Source organism: Salmo salar, chromosome 04 (genome assembly GCF_965601325.2).
Source record: "Salmo salar chromosome 04, fSalSal1, whole genome shotgun sequence".
In the NCBI taxonomy this organism is placed as follows: Eukaryota; Metazoa; Chordata; class Actinopteri; order Salmoniformes; family Salmonidae; genus Salmo; species Salmo salar.
Window position 1 is genome coordinate 92,926,607 of NC_138294.1, and position 23,834 is coordinate 92,950,440.

The window sequence follows — 23,834 nt, forward strand, 5'->3', positions numbered from 1 at the left end:
CTACTTCACTTGTTCAAACAAGCTTTTTTTTCATTCCACATAAGGTAAATCTAAACAACTATTTGTGTGTAAAAACAACTACATGGAACATTGTGTTTAACTTACCAAAATGTCATAATATTTCCTTTCAATTTTAAGTTTTTCCAACAACTTGCCATGTCAATGAATCAATCAAATTTATTTATAAAGCCGTTTTTACATCAGCCGATATCTCAAAGTGCTGTACAGAAACCCAGCCTAAAACCCCAAACAGCAAGCAGTGCAGTTGTAGAAGCACGGTGGCTAGGAAAAACTCCCTAGAAAGGCCAGAACCTAGGAAGAAACCTAGAGAGGAACCAGGCTCTGAGGGGTGGCCAGTCCTCTTCTGGCTGTGCCGGGTGGAGATTATAACAGCGGCTCTGTTTTCAGAGGATTGTGGGTAAATTAACTATTTATTTTTTTACTTTATGATACTTTTACACATTTACATTTAAGTCATTTAGCAGACACTCTTATCCAGAGCAACTTACAGTAGTGAATGCATACATTTCATACGTTTTTCTTTTTTCCATACTGGTCCCCTGTGGGAATCAAACCCACAACCCTGGTGTTGCAAACCACCATGCTCTACCAACTGAGCCACAACGGACCAGTTGGTTTACAATGTTCTATTCATATTTGAACATCGAAAAAGCCCGTTTCTATATTAGTATCTAATAGTTTGTTAATAAGTTAATGAATCATGATGAACCGTCGGACAAATTAACGTTCGATGATGAAACCACCTATTCTCACCTTTCGTAAAATCATGAAGCTTTATATCCAGTTGGTGTTAGTGGAAAGAGCACTATGCGCTCAACACTTTCTGCTGAAGTGTATTAAAAAAAAAATTAAAGTAATGAAATACATAAAGCCATATTTAACACTAGAACATGGTCAATGAAAGATTAAGTAGATGTTATGTACCAATAACAGTTACGATTGGATCAAATTAAGTTGGATCTTAGACATTGTTTTTATGCTGGACTTGATATATTAGTGTTTGTGAAACACTAATAAAGTACTGTATATTATACGTAAAAAAAATGTATCATGTTTAAATACTGAAAAATCTGATGAAAAGTTGCCTACGTTTTTGTTATTATTTTAATTGTAAGAGGAACTAATACAAAATAAAAAAAATTACGGTGTATGTAAACATAACCGATACCGTAGAATCTGTTGGGAACGGAATGGGATGCGGGGGCTAACGAGCAGCAGTAGTTAAGGTGTTTGGGTTTTCCGTTACTGGTTATTTGGACAAATCCTGATTTGGCAGGTGTTGGCATCTTTCACATTTTTGAAGGGGAGGGGACATTTGGCCTGTTAAATAGGAAAGAGAGAGGGTGGAGCCCCTTGTTCCGGTTCCCATCCTCATTCTAGCATCTCTTAATCCCTTCTCATCCGTTTTCAAAAAGCAAACAGCAATATCTCTCCCTCCCTCTCTCATTTCATGTCCTTTTTCTCTCTCTCACTTTCTTCCTCTCCCTCCCCCTCTTCCCTCCGACAAAAGTATCATCCCACAGTTCATTAGTTATTCCCCATCTCTTTCATCTTCTGTTATTTTGTCTTATTTCTCTCATTCCTCCGTCCCTTCTCATTCCTCCGTCCCTTCTCATTCCTCCGTCCCTTCTTCCATTAAAGGACCAGCAGGGTCAACTATCCTCCTCTTCATCTCTCCATCTCTCCATCTCTTCATCTCTTCATCTCTCCATCTACTCATCTCTCAATCTACCCATCTCTCCATCTCTCCATCTCTTCATCTACTCATCTATTCATCTACCCATCTCTCCATCTCTCCATCTCCTCATCTCTCCATCTCCTCATCTACTCATCTACTCATCTATTCATCTCTCCATCTCTCCATCTACTCAACTCTCCATCTACTCATCTCTCCATCTACTCATCTCTCCATCTACCCATCTACTCATCTACTCATCTATTCATCTCTCCATCTCTCCATCTACTCATCTCTCCATCTACTCATCTCTCCATCTACTCATCTCTCCATCTACTCATCTCTCCATCTCTCCATCTACCCATCTCTCCATCTCTCCATCTCTCCATCTCTCCATCTACTCATCTCTCCATCTACTCATCTCTCCATCTACCCATCTCTCCATCTCTCCATCTACCCATCTCTCCATCTAGTCATCTCTCCATCTACCCATCTACTCATCTCTCCATCTCTCCATCTACCCATCTCTCCATCTCTCCATCTACCCATCTCTCCATCTCTCCATCTCTCCATCTACTCATCTCTCCATCTCTCCATCTCTCCATCTACCCATCTCTCCATCTACCCATCTCTCCATCTAGTCATCTCTCCATCTACCCATCTACTCATCTCTCCATCTCTCCATCTACTCATCTCTCCATCTACTCATCTACTCATCTCTCCATCTACCCATCTCTTCATCACTTCATCTACTCATCTCTCCATCTACTCATCTCTCCATCTCTCCATCTACCTGTCTCTCCGTCTACCTGTCTCTCCGTCTCTTCATCTCTCCATATTTTAATCCCTCTGTCTACTCTTCCCTCCCTCCCTCCCTCCCTGAAACAGTTTCAGCCAGTCATATTCCAGACGATGAATCGCTCCCTTTAACCTCTTCTACTAACTGTAGATGATCAGAACCTCTTCACCTGCTCATTTTCATCTCTCTCTTTCAATTCCAAATCAATTCCAATTCAATTTCAATTCAAGGAGCTTTATTGGCATGGGAAACATATGTTAACATTGCCAAAGCAAGTGAAATAGATAATAAACAAAAGTGAAATAAACAATAAAAAATTAACAGTAAACATTACACTCACAAAACTTCCAAAAGAAAAAAGAAATTTCAAATGTAATATTATGTCTATTTATACAGGCTCTCTCTCTGTCTCTCTCTCTCTGTCTCTCTCTCTCTCTCTCTCTCAATCTCCTTCTCTCTCTCAATCTCCTTCTCTCTCTCAATCTCCTTCTCTCTCTCAATCTCCTTCTCTCTCTCACTCTCTCTCTCTCACTCTCAATCTCCTTCTCTCTCTCACCCTCTCTCTCTCTCTCTCTCAATCTCCTTCTCTCTCTCACTCTCTCTCTCTCTCTCCCCCCCTCAATTCAATTCAATTAAATTCAAGGCACTTTATTGGCATGGGAAAAATATGTTAACATTGCCAAAGCAAGTGAGGTAGATAATATACAAAAGTGAAATAAACATTTAAAATGAACAGTAAACATTACACTCACAGAAGTTCCAAAAGAATGAAGACATTACAAATATCATATGTATATATACAGTGTTGTAACGGTGTGCAAATGCTTAAAACCTGTTAGGGACAGACGTTCCGCTAGCGGAACGCCTCACCAATATCCAATGGTAGAGCGTGGCGCGAAATACAACTACCTCAAAAATGCTATAACTTCAATTTCTCAAATATATGACTATTTTACACCATTTTAAAGACAAGACTCTCATTAATCTAACCACATTGTCCGATTTCAAAAAGGCTTTACAGCGAAAGCAAAACATTAGATTATGTCAGGAGAGTACCCTGCCAAAAATAAATCACACAGCCATTTTCAAAGCTAGCATATATGTCACAAAAACCAAAACCACAGCTAAATGCAGCACTAACCTTTGATGATCTTCATCAGATAACACTCCTAGGACATTATGTTATACAATACATGCATGTTTTGTTCAATCAAGTTCATATTTATATAAAAAAAACGATTTTTACATTAGCATGTGATGTTCAGAACTAGCATACCCACTGCAAACTTCCGGTGAATTTACTAAATTACTCACGATAAACGTTTACAAAAAAGATAACAATTATTTTAAGAATTATAGATACAGAACTCCTTTACGCAATCGCGGTGTCAGATTTTAAAATAGCTTTTTGGCGAAAGCACATTTTGCAATATTCTGAGTAGATAGCCCGGCCATCACAGGCTAGCTAATTTGACACCCACCAAGTTTGGTACTCACCAAACTCAGATTTACTATAAGAAAAATTGGATTACCTGTAAAGGTTGTCGTCGGGAATAGAGGACCAAAACGCAGCAGGAATGTGGATGCTCATCTTGATATTTATTTTAAATAAAGAGAACACCAAAACAACAAAACGAAGAAAGCACGAACAACAAAACAGTCTTGTAAGGCTCACACAGGCAAAACAAGAAACAATCTCCCACAAACACTTAACCAAACACATACCCATATATAGGACTCTCAATCAGAGGCAACGAGAAAGCACCTTCCTCCAATTGAGAGTCCAACCCCAATAAACTAGACATAGAAATACAAAAGACTAGAGACCACATAGAAATACAAACCATAACCCCAAAGCACATTTTGCAATATTCTGAGTACATAGCCCGGCCATCACGGCTAGCTATTTTGATACTCACCAAGTTTGGCACTCACCAAACTCTATAAGAGTTAAGAAAAATTGGATTACCTTTGCTGTTCTTCGTCAGAATGCACTCCCAGGACTTCTACTTCAACAACCAATGTTGTTTTGGTTCCAAATAATCCATAGTTATATCCAAATACCTCCGTTTTGTTCGTGCGTTCAAGTCACTATCCGAAGGGTGACACGCCGGCACGTTTCGTGACAAAAAAATTCTAAATATTCCATTACCGTACTTCGAAGCATGTCAAACGCTGTTTAAAATCAATTTTTATGCGATTTTTCTCATAAAATAGCGATAATATTCCAACCGGGAGACGTTGTATCCGTTCAAACAGTAAAATAAAAAAATGGAGTCATCACGTGCACGCGTGCACCAGTGTCATTGTTCTCAGAAGGACCACTCTCCAAAACCCCTGCTGTTTTTCGCCCAGAGACTGGAGAGCTATCATTCCACGTTCTGGCGCCTTCCTAGAGCCAATGGGAGCCTTAGAAAATGTCACGTTACAGCAGAGATCCTGTATTTTCGATAGAGAGGCTATAGAAGGACAAGAAATGGTCAGACAGGGCACTTCCCATATAGAATCTTTTCAGGTTTTGGCCTGCCATATGAGTTCTGTTATACACACAGACACCATTCAAACAGTTTTAGAAACTTTAGAGTGTTTTCTATCCAAATCTACTATTTATATGCATATTCTAGTTTCTGGGCAGGAGTAGTAATCAGATTAAATCGGGTACGTTTTTTATCCGGCCGTGAAAATACTGCCCCCTATCCCAAACAGGTTAAGGTGAAAGTCCAGCTGAAACTGTTTGGGGGTTGCCCTGTACTAATACTGTTCCAGACTTATAGAGAGTTATATTAGCTGACTCAGAGTCCTCGTTGTCTAGTATCCTGAGTTTCCACCCTTCGTTAACACCCCCTCTCTTAACAGAGGGTTAGTGTGTTAATATAGTACTGTGTCATGTCAAGGGATGGTCTGGTTAATATAGCACTGTACCATGCCGGGGGATGGTCTGGTTAATATAGCACTGTGCCAGGGGATGGTCTGGTTGATATAGCACTGTGCCATGCCAGGGGATGGTCTGGTTAATATAGCACTGTGCCAGGGGATGGTCTGGTTAATATAGCACTGTGCCGGGGATGGTCTGGTTAATATAGCACTGTGTCATGCCAGGGGATGGTCTGGTTAATATAGCACTGTGCCATGCCAGGGGATGGTCTGGTTAATATAGCACTGTGCCAGGGGATGGTCTGGTTAATATAGCACTGTGCCATGCCGGGGGATGGTCTGGTTAATATAGCACTGTGCCAGGGGATGGTCTGGTTAATATAGCACTGTGCCAGGGGATGGTCTGGTTGATATAGCACTGTGCCATGCCAGGGGATGGTCTGGTTAATATAGCACTGTGCCAGGGGATGGTCTGGTTAATATAGCACTGTGCCAGGGGATGGTCTGGTTAATATAGCACTGTGCCAGGGGATGGTCTGGTTAATATAGCACTGTGTCATGCCAGGGGATGGTCTGGTTAATATAGCACTGTGCCATGCCGGGGGATGGTCTGTTTAATATAGCACTGTGCCATGCCAGGGGATGGTCTGGTTAATATAGCACTGTGCCATGCCAGGGGATGGTCTGGTTAATATAGCACTGTACCATGCCAGGGGATGGTCTGGTTAATATAGCACTGTACCATGCCAGGGGATGGTCTGGTTAATATAGCACTGTGCCATGCCAGGGGATGGTCTGGTTAATATAGCACTGTACCATGTCAGGGGATGGTCTGGTTAATATAGCACTGTGCCAGGGGATGGTCTGGTTAATATAGCACTGTGCCAGGGGATGGTCTGGTTAATATAGCACTGTGCCAGGGGATGGTCTGGTTAATATAGCACTGTGTCATGCCAGGGGATGGTCTGGTAAATATAGCACTGTGCCAGGGGAGGGTCTGGTTAATATAGCACTGTGTCATGCCAGGGGATGGTCTGGTTAATATAAAACTGTGCCATGCCAGGGGATGGTCTGGTTAATATAGCACTGTGCAATGCCAGGGGATGGTCTGGTTAATATAGCACTGTGCCAGGGGATGGTCTGGTTAATATAGCACTGTACCAGGGGATGGTCTGGTTAATATAGCACTGTGCCATGCCAGGGGATGGTCTGGTTAATATAACACTGTACCAGGGGATGGTCTGGTTAATATAGCACTGTGCCAGGGGATGGTCTGGTTAATATAGCACCATGCCAGGGGATGGTCTGGTTAATATAGCACTGTACCAGGGGATGGTCTGGTTAATATAGCACTGTGTCATGCCGGGGGATGGTCTGGTTAATATAGCACTGTGTCATGCCAGGGGATGGTCTGGTTAATATAGCACTGTGCCATGCCAGGGGATGGTCTGGTTAATATAGCACTGTACCATGCCAGGGGATGGTCTGGTTAATATAACACTGTACCAGGGGATGGTCTGGTTAATATAGCACTGTACCAGGGGATGGTCTGGTTAATATAGCACTGTGCCATGCCAGGGGATGGTCTGGTTAATATAGCACTGTGCCATGCCAGGGGATAGTCTGGTTAATATAGCACTGTGCCAGGGGATGGTCTGGTTAATATAGCACTGTGCCAGGGGATGGTCTAGTTAATATAGCACTGTGTCATGCCAGGGGATGGTCTGGTTAATATAGCACTGTGTCATGCCAGGGGATGGTCTGGTTAATATAGCACTGTGCCATGCCAGGGGATGGTCTGGTTAATATAGCACTGTGCCAGGGGATGGTCTGGTTAATATAGCACTGTGCCAGGGGATGGTCTGGTTAATATAGCACTGTGCCAGGGGATGGTCTGGTTAATATAGCACTGTACCAGGGGATGGTCTGGTTAATATAGCACTGTGCCAGGGGATGGTCTGGTTAATATAGCACTGTGCCAGGGGATGGTCTGGTTAATATAGCACTGTACCAGGGGATGGTCTGGTTAATATAGCACTGTGCCATGCCAGGGGATGGTCTGGTTAATATAGCACTGTGCCAGGGGATGGTCTGGTTAATATAGCACTGTGTCAGGGGATGGTCTGGTTAATATAGCACTGTGCCATGCCAGGGGATGGTCTGGTTAATATAGCACTGTACCATGCCAGGGGATGGTCTGGTTAATATAGCACCATGCCAGGGGATGGTCTGGTTAATATAGCACTGTGCCAGGGGATGGTCTGGTTAATATAGCACTGTGCCAGGGGATGGTCTGGTTAATATAGCACTGTGCCAGGGGATGGTCTGGTTAATATAGCACTGTGTCATGCCAGGGGATGGTCTGGTTAATATAGCACTGTGCCAGGGGATGGTCTGGTTAATATAGCACTGTGCCAGGGGATGGTCTGGTTAATATAGCACTGTACCAGGGGATGGTCTGGTTAATATAGCACTGTGCCAGGGGATGGTCTGGTTAATATAGCACTGTGCCAGGGGATGGTCTGGTTAATATAGCACTGTGCCATGCCAGGGGATGGTCTGGTTAATATAGCACTGTGCCAGGGGATGGTCTGGTTAATATAGCACTGTGCCAGGGGATGGTCTGGTTAATATAGCACTGTGCCAGGGGATGGTCTGGTTAATATAGCACTGTGCCAGGGGATGGTTTGGTTAATATAGCACTGTGCCATGCCAGGGGATGGTCTGGTTAATATAGCACTGTACCAGGGGATGGTCTGGTTAATATAGCACTGTACCAGGGGATGGTCTGGTTAATATAACACTGTACCAGGGGATGGTCTGGTTAATATAGCACTGTGCCAGGGGATGGTCTGGTTAATATAGCACCATGCCAGGGGATGGTCTGGTTAATATAGCACTGTGCCAGGGGATGGTCTGGTTAATATAGCACTGTGCCATGCCAGGGGATGGTCTGGTTAATATAGCACTGTGTCATGGGATGGTCTGGTTAATATAGCACTGTGCCAGGGGATGGTCTGGTTAATATAGCACTGTGCCATGCCAGGGGATGGTCTGGTTAATATAGCACTGTGCCAGGGGATGGTCTGGTTAATATAGCACTGTACCAGGGGATGGTCTGGTTAATATAGCACTGTGCCATGCCAGGGGATGGTCTGGTTAATATAGCACTGTACCAGGGGATGGTCTGGTTAATATAGCACTGTGCCAGGGGATGGTCTGGTTAATATAGCACTGTGCCAGGGGATGGTCTGGTTAATATAGCACTGTGCCATGCCAGGGGATGGTCTGGTTAATATAGCACAGTGCCAGGGGATGGTCTGGTTAATATAGCACTGTGCCATGCCAGGGGATCGTCTGGTTAATATAGCACTGTACCAGGGGATGGTCTGGTTAATATAGCACTGTGCCATGCCAGGGGATGGTCTGGTTAATATAGCACTGTGCCAGGGGATGGTCTGGTTAATATGGCACTGTGCCAGGGGATGGTCTGGTTAATATAGCACTGTGCCAGGGGATGGTCTGGTTAATATAGCACTGTGCCATGCCAGGGGATGGTCTGGTTAATATAGCACTGTACCAGGGGATGGTCTGGTTAATATAGCACTGTGCCATGCCAGGGGATGGTCTGGTTAATATAGCACTGTGCCAGGGGATGGTCTGGTTAATATAGCACTGTACCAGGGGATGGTCTGGTTAATATGGCACTGTACCAGGGGATGGTCTGGTTAATATAGCACTGTGCCATGCCAGGGGATGGTCTGGTTAATATAGCACTGTGCCAGGGGATGGTCTGGTTAATATAGCACTGTACCAGGGGATGGTCTGGTTAATATAGCACTGTGTCATGCTAGGGGATGGTCTGGTTAATATAGCACTGTGCCAGGGGATGGTCTGGTTAATATAGCACTGTGCCAGGGGATGGTCTGGTTAATATAGCACCATGCCAGGGGATGGTCTGGTTAATATAGCACTGTACCAGGGGATGGTCTGGTTAATATAGCACTGTGCCAGGGGATGGTCTGGTTAATATAGTACTGTGCCAGGGGATGGTCTGGTTAATATAGCACTGTGCCAGGGGATGGTCTGGTTAATATAGTACTGTACCAGGGGATGGTCTGGTTAATATAGCACTGTGCCAGCGGATGGCCTGGTTAATATAGCACTGTACCAGGGGATGGTCTGGTTAATATAGCACTGTACCAGGGGATGGTCTGGTTAATATAGCACTGTGCCAGGGGATGGTCTGGTTAATATAGCACTGTGCCATGCCAGGGGATGGTCTGGTTAATATAGCACTGTGCCAGGGGATGGTCTGGTTAATACAGCACTGTGCCAGGGGATGGTCTGGTTAATATAGCACTGTACCAGGGGATGGTCTGGTTAATATAGCACTGTGTCATGCCAGGGGATGGTCTGGTTAATATAGCACTGTACCAGGGGATGGTCTGGTTAATATAGCACTGTGCCAGGGGATGGTCTGGTTAATATAGCACTGTGCCAGGGGATGGTCTGGTTAATATAGCACTGTGCCAGGGGATGGTCTGGTTAATATAGCACTGTACCAGGGGATGGTCTGGTTAATATAGCACTGTGCCATGCCAGGGGATGGTCTGGTTAATATAGCACTGTGCCATGCCAGGGGATGGTCTGGTTAATATAGCACTGTGCCAGGGGATGGTCTGGTTAATATAGCACTGTGCCAGGGGATGGTCTGGTTAATATAGCACTGTACCAGGGGATGGTCTGGTTAATATAGCACTGTGTCATACCAGGGGATGGTCTGGTTAATATAGCACTGTGCCATGCCAGGGGATGATCTGGTTAATATAGCACTGTGCCAGGGGATGGTCTGGTTAATATAGCACTGTGCCAGGGGATGGTCTGGTTAATATAGCACTGTACCAGGGGATGGTCTGGTTAATATAGCACTGTGCCAGGGGATGGTCTGGTTAATATAGCACTGTGTCATGCCAGGGGATGGTCTGGTTAATATAGCACTGTGTCATACCAGGGGATGGTCTGGTTAATATAGCACTGTGTCATGCCAGGGGATGGTCTGGTTAATATAGCACTGTGCCAGGGGATGGTCTGGTTAATATAGCACTGTACCAGGGGATGGTCTGGTTAATATAGCACTGTGCCATGCCAGGGGATGGTCTGGTTAATATAGCACTGTGCCAGGGGATGGTCTGGTTAATATAGCACTGTGCCAGGGGATGGTCTGGTTAATATAGCACTGTGCCAAGGGATGGTCTGGTTAATATAGCACTGTGCCAGGGGATGGTCTGGTTAATATAGCACTGTGCCATGCCAGGGGATGGTCTGGTTAATATAGCACTGTGCCAGGGGATGGTCTGGTTAATATAGCACTGTGCCAGGTGATGGTCTGGTTAATATAGCACTGTACCAGGGGATGGTCTGGTTAATATAGCACTGTGTCATGCCAGGGGATGGTCTGGTTAATATAGCACTGTACCAGGGGATGGTCTGGTTAATATAGCACTGTACCAGGGGATGGTCTGGTTAATATAGCACTGTGTCATACCAGGGGATGGTCTGGTTAATATAGCACTGTGCCAGGGGATGGTCTGGTTAATATAGCACTGTGCCATGCCAGGGGATGGTCTGGTTAATATAGCACTGTGCCATGCCAGGGGATGGTCTGGTTAATATAGCACTGTGCCATGCCAGGGGATGGTCTGGTTAATATAGCACTGTACCAGGGGATGGTCTGGTTAATATAGCACTGTGCCAGGGGATGGTCTGGTTAATATAGCACTGTGCCAGGGGATGGTCTGGTTAATATAGCACTGTACCAGGGGATGGTCTGGTTAATATAGCACTGTACCAGGGGATGGTCTGGTTAATATAGCACTGTGCCAGGGGATGGTCTGGTTAATATAGCACTGTACCAGGGGATGGTCTGGTTAATATAGCACTGTGTCATGCCAGGGGATGGTCTGGTTAATATAGCACTGTGCCAGGGGATGGTCTGGTTAATATAGCACTGTGTCATGCCAGGGGATGGTCTGGTTAATATAGCACTGTGCCAGGGGATGGTCTGGTTAATATAGCACTGTGTCATGCCAGGGGATGGTCTGGTTAATATAGCACTGTGCCAGGGGATGGTCTGGTTAATATAACACTGTACCAGGGGATGGTCTGGTTAATATAGCACTGTACCAGGGGATGGTCTGGTTGATATAGCACTGTGCCATGCCAGGGGATGGTCTGGTTAATATAGCACTGTACCAGGGGATGGTCTGGTTAATATAGCACTGTGTCATGCCAGGGGATGGTCTGGTTAATATAGCACTGTGTCAGGGGATGGTCTGGTTAATATAGCACTGTGCCGGGGATGGTCTGGTTAATATAGCACTGTGTCAGGGGATGGTCTGGTTAATATAGCACTGTGCCAGGGGATGGTCTGGTTAATATAGCACTGTGCCAGGGGATGGTCTGGTTAATATAGCACTGTACCAGGGGATGGTCTGGTTAATATAGCACTGTACCAGGGGATGGTCTGGTTAATATAGCACTGTGCCAGGGGATGGTCTGGTTAATATAGCACTGTACCAGGGGATGGTCTGGTTAATATAGCACTGTGCCAGGGGATGGTCTGGTTAATATAGCACTGTACCAGGGGATGGTCTGGTTAATATAGCACTGTGTCATGCCAGGGGATGGTCTGGTTAATATAGCACTGTACCAGGGGATGGTCTGGTTAATATAGCACTGTGCCAGGGGATGGTCTGGTTAATATAGCACTGTGCCAGGGGATGGTCTGGTTAATATAGCACTGTACCAGGGGATGGTCTGGTTAATATAGCACTGTGCCAGGGGATGGTCTGGTTAATATAGCACTGTACCAGGGGATGGTCTGGTTAATATAGCACTGTACCAGGGGATGGTCTGGTTAATATAGTACTGTACCAGGGGATGGTCTGGTTAATATAGCACTGTGCCAGGGGATGGTCTGGTTAATATAGCACTGTGTCATGCCAGGGGATGTTCTGGTTAATATAGCACTGTGCCAGGGGATGGTCTGGTTAATATAGCACTGTGCCAGGGGATGGTCTGGTTAATATAGCACTGTACCAGGGGATGGTCTGGTTAATATAGCACTGTGTCATGCCAGGGGATGGTCTGGTTAATATATCACTGTGCCATGCCGGGGGATAGTCTGGTTAATATAGCACTGTGCCAGGGGATGGTCTGGTTAATATAGCACTGTACCAGGGGATGGTCTGGTTAATATAGCACTGTGTCATGCCAGGGGATGGTCTGGTTAATATAGCACTGTGTCAGGGGATGGTCTGGTTAATATAGCACTGTGCCAGGGGATGGTCTGGTTAATATAGCACTGTGCCAGGGGATGGTCTGGTTAATATAGCACTGTGTCATGCCAGGGGATGGTCTGGTTAATATAGCACTGTGTCATGCCAGGGGATGGTCTGGTTAATATAGCACTGTGCCATGCCAGGGGATGGTCTGGTTAATATAGCACTGTGCCAGGGGATGGTCTGGTTAATATAGCACTGTACCAGGGGATGGTCTGGTTAATATAGCACTGTGCCAGGGGATGGTCTGGTTAATATAGCACTGTACCAGGGGATGGTCTGGTTAATATAGTACTGTACCAGGGGATGGTCTGGTTAATATAGCACTGTGCCAGGGGATGGTCTGGTTAATATAGCACTGTGCCAGGGGATGGTCTGGTTAATATAGCACTGTACCAGGGGATGGTCTGGTTAATATAGCACTGTGCCAGGGGATGGTCTGGTTAATATAGCACTGTACCAGGGGATGGTCTGGTTAATATAGCACTGTACCAGGGGATGGTCTGGTTAATATAGCACTGTGCCAGGGGATGGTCTGGTTAATATAGCACTGTACCAGGGGATGGTCTGGTTAATATAGCACTGTACCAGGGGATGGTCTGGTTAATATAGCACTGTACCAGGGGATGGTCTGGTTAATATAGCACTGTACCAGGGGATGGTCTGGTTAATATAGCACTGTGCCAGGGGATGGTCTGGTTAATATAGCACTGTACCAGGGGATGGTCTGGTTAATATAGCACTGTGCCATGCCAGGGGATGGTCTGGTTAATATAGCACTGTGCCAGGGGATGGTCTGGTTAATATAGCACTGTGTCAGGGGATGGTCTGGTTAATATAGCACTGTGCCATGCCAGGGGATGGTCTGGTTAATATAGCACTGTGCCAGGGGATGGTCTGGTTAATATAGCACTGTGTCAGGGGATGGTCTGGTTAATATAGCACTGTGCCATGCCAGGGAATGGTATGGTTAATATAGCACTGTACCAGGGGATGGTCTGGTTAATATAGCACTGTACCAGGGGATGGTCTGGTTAATATAGCACTGTGCCAGGGGATGGTCTGGTTAATATAGCACTGTGCCAGGGGATGGTCTGGTTAATATAGCACTGTGTCATGCCAGGGGATGGTCTGGTTAATATAGCACTGTGCCAGGGGATGGTCTGGTTAATATAGCACTGTGCCAGGGGATGGTCTGGTTAATATAGCACTGTGTCATGCCAGGGGATGGTCTGGTTAATATAGCACTGTGCCATGCCAGGGGATGGTCTGGTTAATATAGCACTGTGCCATGCCAGGGGATGGTCTGGTTAATATAGCACTGTGCCAGGGGATGGTCTGGTTAATATAGCACTGTACCAGGGGATGGTCTGGTTAATATAGCACCATGCCAGGGGATGGTCTGGTTAATATAGCACTGTGCCAGGGGATGGTCTGGTTAATATAGCACTGTGCCAGGGGATGGTCTGGTTAATATAGCACTGTACCAGGGGATGGTCTGGTTAATATAGCACCATGCCAGGGGATGGTCTGGTTAATATAGCACTGTGCCAGGGGATGGTCTGGTTAATATAGCACTGTGCCATGCCAGGGGATGGTCTGGTTAATATAGCACTGTGTCATGGGATGGTCTGGTTAATATAGCACTGTGCCAGGGGATGGTCTGGTTAATATAGCACTGTGCCAGGGGATGGTCTGGTTAATATAGCACTGTACCAGGGGATGGTCTGGTTAATATAGCACTGTGCCATGCCAGGGGATGGTCTGGTTAATATAGCACTGTGCCAGGGGATGGTCTGGTTAATATAGCACTGTACCAGGGGATGGTCTGGTTAATATAGCACTGTGCCATGCCAGGGGATGGTCTGGTTAATATAGCACTGTACCAGGGGATGGTCTGGTTAATATAGCACTGTACCAGGGGATGGTCTGGTTAATATAGCACTGTGCCATGCCAGGGGATGGTCTGGTTAATATAGCACTGTGCCAGGGGATGGTCTGGTTAATATAGCACTGTGCCAGGGGATGGTCTGGTTAATATAGCACTGTGCCAGGGGATGGTCTGGTTAATATAGCACTGTGCCATGGGATGGTCTGGTTAATATAGCACTGTGCCAGGGGATGGTCTGGTTAATATAGCACTGTGCCAGGGGATGGTCTGGTTAATATAGCACTGTACCAGGGAATGGTCTGGTTAATATAGCACTGTGCCAGGGGATGGTCTGGTTAATATAGCACTGTACCAGGGGATGGTCTGGTTAATATAGCACTGTGTCATGCCAGGGGATGGTCTGGTTAATATAGCACTGTGTCATGCCAGGGGATGGTCTGGTTAATATAGCACTGTGCCAGGGGATGGTCTGGTTAATATAGCACTGTGTCATGCCAGGGGATGGTCTGGTTAATATAGCACTGTGCCAGGGGATGGTCTGGTTAATATAGCACTGTGCCATGCCAGGGGATGGTCTGGTTAATATAGCACTGTGCCAGGGGAAGGTCTGGTTAATATAGCACTGTGTCATGCCAGGGGATGGTCTGGTTAATATAGCACTGTGCCAGGGGATGGTCTGGTTAATATAGCACTGTGCCAGGGGATGGTCTGGTTAATATAGCACTGTGCCAGGGGATGGTCTGGTTAATATAGCACTGTGCCAGGGGATGGTCTGGTTAATATAGCACTGTGCCAGGGGATGGTCTGGTTAATATAGCACTGTGCCATGCCAGGGGATCGTCTGGTTAATATAGCACTGTACCAGGGGATGGTCTGGTTAATATAGCACTGTGCCATGCCAGTGGATGGTCTGGTTAATATAGCACTGTGCCAGGGGATGGTCTGGTTAATATGGCACTGTGCAAGGGGATGGTCTGGTTAATATAGCACTGTGCCAGGGGATGGTCTGGTTAATATAGCACTGTGCCATGCCAGGGGATGGTCTGGTTAATATAGCACTGTACCAGGGGATGGTCTGGTTAATATAGCACTGTACCAGGGGATGGTCTGGTTAATATAGCACTGTGCCAGGGGATGGTCTGGTTAATATAGCACTGTACCAGGGGATGGTCTGGTTAATATAGCACTGTGCCAGGGGATGGTCTGGTTAATATAGCACTGTACCAGGGGATGGTCTGGTTAATATAGCACTGTGCAATGCCAGGGGATGGTCTGGTTAATATAGCACTGTGCCAGGGGATGGTCTGGTTAATATAGCACTGTACCAGGGGATGGTCTGGTTAATATAGCACTGTGCCAGGGGATGGTCTGGTTAATATAGCACTGTGCCATGCCAGGGGATGGTCTGGTTAATATAGCACTGTACCAGGGGATGGTCTGGTTAATATAGCACTGTGCCAGGGGATGGTCTGGTTAATATAGCACTGTACCAGGGGATGGTCTGGTTAATATAGCACTGTGCCATGCCAGGGGATGGTCTGGTTAATATAGCACTGTACCAGGGGATGGTCTGGTTAATATAGCACTGTACCAGGGGATGGTCTGGTTAATATAGCACTGTACCAGGGGATGGTCTGGTTAATATAGCACTGTGCCAGGGGATGGTCTGGTTAATATAGCACTGTGCCATGCCAGGGGATGGTCTGGTTAATATAGCACTGTGCCAGGGGATGGTCTGGTTAATATAGCACTGTGCCAGGTGATGGTCTGGTTAATATAGCACTGTGCCAGGGGATGGTCTGGTTAATATAGCACTGTGCCAGGTGATGGTCTGGTTAATATAGCACTGTACCAGGGGATGGTCTGGTTAATATAGCACTGTGCCAGGGGATGGTCTGGTTAATATAGCACTGTGCCAGGTGATGGTCTGGTTAATATAGCACTGTGCCATGCCAGGGGATGGTCTGGTTAATATAGCACTGTGCCAGGGGATGGTCTGGTTAATATAGCACTGTACCAGGGGATGGTCTGGTTAATATAGCACTGTGTCATGCCAGGGGATGGTCTGGTTAATATAGCACTGTACCAGGGGATGGTCTGGTTAATATAGCACTGTGCCAGGGGATGATCTGGTTAATATAGCACTGTGCCAGGGGATGGTCTGGTTAATATAGCACTGTGCCATGCCAGGGGATGGTCTGGTTAATATAGCACTGTGCCAGGGGATGGTCTGGTTAATATAGCACTGTACCAGGGGATGGTCTGGTTAATATAGCACTGTGCCATGCCAGGGGATGGTCTGGTTAATATAGCACTGTGCCAGGGGATGGTCTGGTTAATATAGCACTGTGCCAGGGGATGGTCTGGTTAATATAGCACTGTACCAGGGGATGGTCTGGTTAATATAGCACTGTACCAGGGGATGGTCTGGTTAATATAGCACTGTGCCATGCCAGGGGATGGTCTGGTTAATATAGCACTGTGCCAGGGGATGGTCTGGTTAATATTGCACTGTGCCATGCCAGGGGATGGTCTGGTTAATATAGCACTGTACCAGGGGATGGTCTGGTTAATATAGCACTGTACCAGGGGATGGTCTGGTTAATATAGCACTGTGCCAGGGGATGGTCTGGTTAATATAGCACTGTACCAGGGGATGGTCTGGTTAATATAGCACTGTACCAGGGGATGGTCTGGTTAATATAGCACTGTGCCAGGGGATGGTCTGGTTAATATAGCACTGTGTCATGCCAGGGGATGGTCTGGTTAATATAGCACTGTGCCAGGGGATGGTCTGGTTAATATAGCACTGTGCCAGGGGATGGTCTGGTTAATATAGCACTGTGCCAGGGGATGGTCTGGTTAATATAGCACTGTACCAGGGGATGGTCTGGTTAATATAGCACTGTACCAGGGGATGGTCTGGTTAATATAGCACTGTGCCATGCTAGGGGATGGTCTGGTTAATATAGCACTGTACCAGGGGATGGTCTGGTTAATATAGCACTGTACCAGGGGATGGTCTGGTTAATATAGCACTGTACCAGGGGATGGTCTGGTTAATATAGCACTGTGCCATGCCAGGGGATGGTCTGGTTAATATAGCACTGTACCAGGGGATGGTCTGGTTAATATAGCACTGTGTCATGCTAGGGGATGGTCTGGTTAATATAGCACTGTGCCATGCCAGGGGATGGTCTGGTTAATATAACACTGTACCAGGGGATGGTCTGGTTAATATAGCACTGTACCAGGGGATGGTCTGGTTAATATAGCACTGTGCCAGGGGATGGTCTGGTTAATATAGCACTGTGTCATGCCAGGGGATGGTCTGGTTAATATAGCACTGTGTCATGCCAGGGGATGGTCTGGTTAATATAGCACTGTGCCATGCCAGGGGATGGTCTGGTTAATATAGCACTGTACCAGGGGATGGTCTGGTTAATATAGCACTGTGCCATGCCAGGGGATGGTCTGGTTAATATAGCACTGTGCCATGCCAGGGGATGGTCTGGTTAATATAGCACTGTGCCAGGGGATGGTCTGGTTAATATAGCACTGTGCCAGGGGATGGTCTGGTTAATATAGCACTGTACCAGGGGATGGTCTGGTTAATATAGCACTGTGCCAGGGGATGGTCTGGTTAATATAGCACTGTGTCATGCCAGGGGATGGTCTGGTTAATATAGCACTGTGCCAGGGGATGGTCTGGTTAATATAGCACTGTACCAGGGGATGGTCTGGTTAATATAGCACTGTGCCAGGGGATGGTCTGGTTAATATAGCACTGTGCCATGCCAGGGGATGGTCTGGTTAATATAGCACTGTGCCAGGGGATGGTCTGGTTAATATAGCACTGTGTCATGCCAGGGGATGGTCTGGTTAATATAGCACTTTACCAGGGGATGGTCTGGTTAATATAATACTGTACCAGGGGATGGTCTGGTTAATATAACACTGTACCAGGGGATGGTCTGGTTAATATAGCACTGTGCCAGGGGATGGTCTGGTTAATATAGCACTGTACCAGGGGATCGTCTGGTTAATATAGCACTGTACCAGGGGATGGTCTGGTTAATATAGCACTGTGCCAAGGGATGGTCTGGTTAATATAACACTGTACCAGGGGATGGTCTGGTTAATATAGCACTGTGCCAGGGGATGGTCTGGTTAATATAGCACTGTACCAGGGGATGGTCTGGTTAATATAGCACTGTACCAGGGGATGGTCTGGTTAATATAGCACTGTGCCAGGGGATGGTCTGGTTAATATAGCACTGTGCCATGCCAGGGGATGGTCTGGTTAATATAGCACTGTGCCAGGGGATGGTCTGGTTAATATAGCACTGTACCAGGGGATGGTCTGGTTAATATAGTACTGTACCAGGGGATGGTCTGGTTAATATAGCACTGTACCAGGGGATGGTCTGGTTAATATAGCACTGTACCAGGGGATGGTCTGGTTAATATAGCACTGTGTCATGCCAGGGGATGGTCTGGTTAATATAGCACTGTGCCAGGGGATGGTCTGGTTAATATAGCACTGTGTCATGCCAGGGGATGGTCTGGTTAATATAGCACTGTACCAGGGGATGGTCTGGTTAATATAGCACTGTACCAGGGGATGGTCTGGTTAATATAGCACTGTGCCATGCCAGGGGATGGTCTGGTTAATATAGCACTGTGCCATGCCAGGGGATGGTCTGGTTAATATAGTACTGTGCCAGGGGATGGTCTGGTTAATATAGCACTGTGCCATGCCAGGGGATGGTCTGGTTAATATAGCACTGTGCCATGCCAGGGGATGGTCTGGTTAATATAGCACTGTACCAGGGGATGGTCTGGTTAATATAGCACTGTACCAGGGGATGGTCTGGTTAATATAGCACTGTACCAGGGGATGGTCTGGTTAATATAGCACTGTGCCAGGGGATGGTCTGGTTAATATAGCACTGTACCAGGGGATGGTCTGGTTAATATAGCACTGTACCAGGGGATGGTCTGGTTAATATAGCACTGTGCCATGGGATGGTCTGGTTAATATAGCACTGTGCCAGGGGATGGTCTGGTTAATATAGCACTGTGCCATGCCAGGGGATGGTCTGGTTAATATAGCACTGTACCAGGGGATGGTCTGGTTAATATAGCACTGTGCCAGGGGATGGTCTGGTTAATATAGCACTGTGCCAGGGGATGGTCTGGTTAATATAGCACTGTACCAGGGGATGGTCTGGTTAATATAGCACTGTACCAGGGGATGGTCTGGTTAATATAGCACTGTGCCATGCCAGGGGATGGTCTGGTTAATATAGCACTGTGCCAGGGGATGGTCTGGTTAATATAGCACTGTGCCAGGGGATGGTCTGGTTAATATAGCACTGTGCCATGCCAGGGGATGGTCTGGTTAATATAGCACTGTGCCATGCCAGGGGATGGTCTGGTTAATATAGCACTGTGCCATGCCAGGGGATGGTCTGGTTAATATAGCACTGTGCCAGGGGATGGTCTGGTTAATATAGCACTGTGCCATGCCAGGGGATGGTCTGGTTAATATAGCACTGTGCCATGCCAGGGGATGGTCTGGTTAATATAGCACTGTGCCAGGGGATGGTCTGGTTAATATAGCACTGTGCCAGGGGATGGTCTGGTTAATATAGCACTGTGTCATGCCAGGGGATGGTCTGGTTAATATAGCACTGTGCCAGGGGATGGTCTGGTTAATATAGCACTGTGCCATGCCAGGGGATGGTCTGGTTAATATAGCACTGTACCAGGGGATGGTCTGGTTAATATAGCACTGTGTCATGCTAGGGGATGGTCTGGTTAATATAGCACTGTGCCATGCCAGGGGATGGTCTGGTTAATATAACACTGTACCAGGGGATGGTCTGGTTAATATAGCACTGTACCAGGGGATGGTCTGGTTAATATAGCACTGTGCCATGCCAGGGGATGGTCTGGTTAATATAGCACTGTGCCAGGGGATGGTCTGGTTAATATAGCACTGTGTCATGCCAGGGGATGGTCTGGTTAATATAGCACTGTACCAGGGGATGGTCTGGTTAATATAGCACTGTGCCAGGGGATGGTCTGGTTAATATAGCACTGTGTCATGCCAGGGGATGGTCTGGTTAATATAGCACTGTGCCAGGGGATGGTCTGGTTAATATAGCACTGTACCAGGGGATGGTCTGGTTAATATAGCACTGTGCCAGGGGATGGTCTGGTTAATATAGCACTGTGCCAGGGGATGGTCTGGTTAATATAGCACTGTACCAGGGGATGGTCTGGTTAATATAGCACTGTACCAGGGGATGGTCTGGTTAATATAGCACTGTACCAGGGGATGGTCTGGTTAATATAGCACTGTGCCAGGGGATGGTCTGGTTAATATAGCACTGTGCCAGGGGATGGTCTGGTTAATATAGCACTGTACCAGGGGATGGTCTGGTTAATATAGCACTGTACCAGGGGATGGTCTGGTTAATATAGTACTGTACCAGGGGATGGTCTGGTTAATATAGCACTGTACCAGGGGATGGTATGGTTAATATAGCACTGTGCCAGGGGATGGTCTGGTTAATATAGCACTGTGTCATGCCAGGGGATGGTCTGGTTAATATAGCACTGTGCCAGGGGATGGTCTGGTTAATATAGCACTGTGTCATGCCAGGGGATGGTCTGGTTAATATAGCACTGTGCCATGCCAGGGGATGGTCTGGTTAATATAGCACTGTGCCATGCCAGGGGATGGTCTGGTTAATATAGTACTGTGCCAGGGGGTGGTCTGGTTAATATAGCACTGTGCCATGCCAGGGGATGGTCTGGTTAATATAGCACTGTGCCATGCCAGGGGATGGTCTGGTTAATATAGCACTGTACCAGGGGATGGTCTGGTTAATATAGCACTGTACCAGGGGATGGTCTGGTTAATATAGCACTGTACCAGGGGATGGTCTGGTTAATATAGCACTGTGCCATGCCAGGGGATGGTCTGGTTAATATAGCACTGTACCAGGGGATGGTCTGGTTAATATAGCACTGTGCCAGGGGATGGTCTGGTTAATATAGCACTGTACCAGGGGATGGTCTGGTTAATATAGCCCTGTGCCAGGGGATGGTCTGGTTAATATAGCACTGTGCCATGCCAGGGGATGGTCTGGTTAATATAGCACTGTGCCAGGGGATGGTCTGGTTAATATAGCACTGTGCCAGGGGATGGTCTGGTTAATATAGCACTGTGCCATGCCAGGGGATGGTCTGGTTAATATAGCACTGTGCCATGCCAGGGGATGGTCTGGTTAATATAGCACTGTGCCATGCCAGGGGATGGTCTGGTTAATATAGCACTGTGCCAGGGGATGGTCTGGTTAATATAGCACTGTGCCATGCCAGGGGATGGTCTGGTTAATATAGCACTGTGCCATGCCAGGGGATGGTCTGGTTAATATAGCACTGTGCCAGGGGATGGTCTGGTTAATATAGCACTGTGCCAGGGGATGGTCTGGTTAATATAGCACTGTGTCATGCCAGGGGATGGTCTGGTTAATATAGCACTGTGCCAGGGGATGGTCTGGTTAATATAGCACTGTGCCATGCCAGGGGATGGTCTGGTTAATATAGCACTGTACCAGGGGATGGTCTGGTTAATATAGCACTGTGTCATGCTAGGGGATGGTCTGGTTAATATAGCACTGTGCCATGCCAGGGGATGGTCTGGTTAATATAACACTGTACCAGGGGATGGTCTGGTTAATATAGCACTGTACCAGGGGATGGTCTGGTTAATATAGCACTGTGCCATGCCAGGGGATGGTCTGGTTAATATAGCACTGTGCCAGGGGATGGTCTGGTTAATATAGCACTGTGTCATGCCAGGGGATGGTCTGGTTAATATAGCACTGTACCAGGGGATGGTCTGGTTAATATAGCACTGTGCCAGGGGATGGTCTGGTTAATATAGCACTGTGTCATGCCAGGGGATGGTCTGGTTAATATAGCACTGTGCCAGGGGATGGTCTGGTTAATATAGCACTGTACCAGGGGATGGTCTGGTTAATATAGCACTGTGCCAGGGGATGGTCTGGTTAATATAGCACTGTGCCAGGGGATGGTCTGGTTAATATAGCACTGTACCAGGGGATGGTCTGGTTAATATAGCACTGTACCAGGGGATGGTCTGGTTAATATAGCACTGTACCAGGGGATGGTCTGGTTAATATAGCACTGTGCCAGGGGATGGTCTGGTTAATATAGCACTGTGCCAGGGGATGGTCTGGTTAATATAGCACTGTACCAGGGGATGGTCTGGTTAATATAGCACTGTACCAGGGGATGGTCTGGTTAATATAGTACTGTACCAGGGGATGGTCTGGTTAATATAGCACTGTACCAGGGGATGGTCTGGTTAATATAGCACTGTGCCAGGGGATGGTCTGGTTAATATAGCACTGTGTCATGCCAGGGGATGGTCTGGTTAATATAGCACTGTGCCAGGGGATGGTCTGGTTAATATAGCACTGTGTCATGCCAGGGGATGGTCTGGTTAATATAGCACTGTGCCATGCCAGGGGATGGTCTGGTTAATATAGCACTGTGCCATGCCAGGGGATGGTCTGGTTAATATAGTACTGTGCCAGGGGGTGGTCTGGTTAATATAGCACTGTGCCATGCCAGGGGATGGTCTGGTTAATATAGCACTGTGCCATGCCAGGGGATGGTCTGGTTAATATAGCACTGTACCAGGGGATGGTCTGGTTAATATAGCACTGTACCAGGGGATGGTCTGGTTAATATAGCACTGTACCAGGGGATGGTCTGGTTAATATAGCACTGTGCCATGCCAGGGGATGGTCTGGTTAATATAGCACTGTACCAGGGGATGGTCTGGTTAATATAGCACTGTGCCAGGGGATGGTCTGGTTAATATAGCACTGTACCAGGGGATGGTCTGGTTAATATAGCCCTGTGCCAGGGGATGGTCTGGTTAATATAGCACTGTACCAGGGGATGGTCTGGTTAATATAGCACTGTACCAGGGGATGGTCTGGTTAATATAGCACTGTGCCAGGGGATGGTCTGGTTAATATAATACTGTACCAGGGGATGGTCTGGTTAATATAGCACTGTGCCAGGGGATGGTCTGGTTAATATAGCACTGTACCAGGGGATGGTCTGGTTAATATAGCACTGTACCAGGGGATGGTCTGGTTAATATAGCACTGTACCAGG

At 46.8% G+C, this 23,834-nt stretch overlaps 1 protein-coding gene across 1 annotated transcript in view; it reads left to right on the forward strand.

Annotated features, from left to right (window-relative positions):
- LOC106604030 (serine/threonine-protein kinase DCLK1) overlaps window positions 1-23,834 on the forward strand; it is a 123,871-nt gene that overhangs the window by 47,690 nt on the left and 52,347 nt on the right.